Genomic DNA, 405 nt, shown 5'->3' with positions numbered 1-405 from the left:
GGGGCTGGAGCCACTCAACGCCGTGTCCCCAGGTACGAGGCGGAGCTGGCCATCCGCCTCTCGGTGGAGAACGACATCACGGGGCTGCGCAAGGTCATCGATGACACCAACATGGCCCGGCTGCAGCTGGAGGGGGAGATTGAGTCCCTCTGCGGGGACCGGAGCGGGCAGGATGGAGACGGGGATGCCCTCCCCCCCTCCTTTCCCCCAGCACCCCAAAATTGGGGGAGAAAAGAGCCGGGACATGCCCACGCCAGGAGGGATGCTCGGGGCTGGGCTGTCGCGGCTCCAGTTGGGTTTGGAGCCGGGATCTCTCCCACGCAGCAGCCGCCTGCTCCGGGGCAGGGAGGGCGTTAGCCCGTCCGGGTTGGAGGGCAAAGCCAGGGAGAGGAGGAGGAAGGAGTC

At 67.9% G+C, this 405-nt stretch overlaps 1 pseudogene; it reads right to left on the bottom strand.

The window, feature by feature from the left end:
- LOC103904543 overlaps window positions 1-405 on the bottom strand; it is a 5,509-nt pseudogene that overhangs the window by 750 nt on the left and 4,354 nt on the right.

This window comes from Aptenodytes forsteri, unplaced genomic scaffold, assembly GCF_000699145.1.
Source record: "Aptenodytes forsteri isolate BGI_AS27 unplaced genomic scaffold, ASM69914v1 Scaffold268, whole genome shotgun sequence".
Lineage (NCBI taxonomy): Eukaryota > Metazoa > Chordata > Aves > Sphenisciformes > Spheniscidae > Aptenodytes > Aptenodytes forsteri.
The sequence above is the reverse complement of the archived record's forward strand: the minus strand, read 5'-3'. Positions and strand labels throughout refer to the sequence as shown.